Source organism: Apis dorsata, unplaced genomic scaffold (genome assembly GCF_000469605.1).
Source record: "Apis dorsata unplaced genomic scaffold, Apis dorsata 1.3 scaffold_502, whole genome shotgun sequence".
Classification (NCBI taxonomy): Eukaryota; Metazoa; Arthropoda; class Insecta; order Hymenoptera; family Apidae; genus Apis; species Apis dorsata.
Genome location: NW_006263732.1, coordinates 450,620 through 451,771, shown reverse-complemented (window position 1 = coordinate 451,771; position 1,152 = coordinate 450,620).

The window sequence follows — 1,152 nt, the reverse complement described above, 5'->3', positions numbered from 1 at the left end:
TATATATAATATTTATAATATATATATAATATTTATAATATATATATAATATTTATAATATATTGAAGTCATATGAAATCATGTAATTTTGAATAATTAATTTTTAAATAATCGATCAACATTCTTTATTAAAAAATCTATTTATGTTGTAATTAAAAATCATTAAAAAATATTCTAATTTAAAATTTGCAAAATATGGAAAATAATGAATATGTGAAGTGATACTTCATTTGATTTTTCATATATTGATTTTTCAATATAAATATGTACTTTTGTACGATTTGTATTTTTTTAAAAAATGTCAAGATAGATTATTATATTTAAAAATATAAACTATTTACTTCTATTTTAAAAATATATGACTTCTTTTTGTTCATTTACAAAAAAATTGCAACAAATTATGTTATTTGAAATCATTTTTTGTATGAACTTTTTTACATAAATAATTAAATAATTTTTTGATAAATTGCATATTTTATAACCAGATAAATATATTTTATAAATCATTATAAAAATTATAAATATATTCGAATATCCTAATAATAAAACTATATTTTATTCTAAATTTCTTATATTATATTTAGTAAATATTATTATAAATATTCTAATAAATGTTATATAATTATAATAAATGTATGTAATAAATATATATTATATTTATAATACATATTTGCTGATGTAAAAAAAGTTAGGTTGGGTAAAAATTTGCAATATATCTGTATAGTGGTTGAATAAAATGTTTAGTTATTATTGAACTGCTAGACAAAAAAGTATCATGTGACTCAAAATTTTGTTGAAATATTTAAATCAACTTCTTTGCAAAATATTATTTTATTTTTTTCATCATGAGATTATCATAATCATGAATTCTTTCGCGTTATTTAGCGCATCTTTTTTATCTCTTTACATATTTGCTGATGTAAGTAAATAAAAAACATTTGTGATTACATATAAAATGTATAAAAGATATTGATTTGATAAAATGTAAAAAGAATGTAGATAATTGAATTTTTTTATATTATTTGATACGTGTTATGTATATAATTTTGTTCAGTGTTAATTATGATTTATTATTAAAATATCTTTAAAATTACAGTTAAATTAATTATAGTAAAAATTAAATGTTATTTTATGTTAACAAATTTATAATAT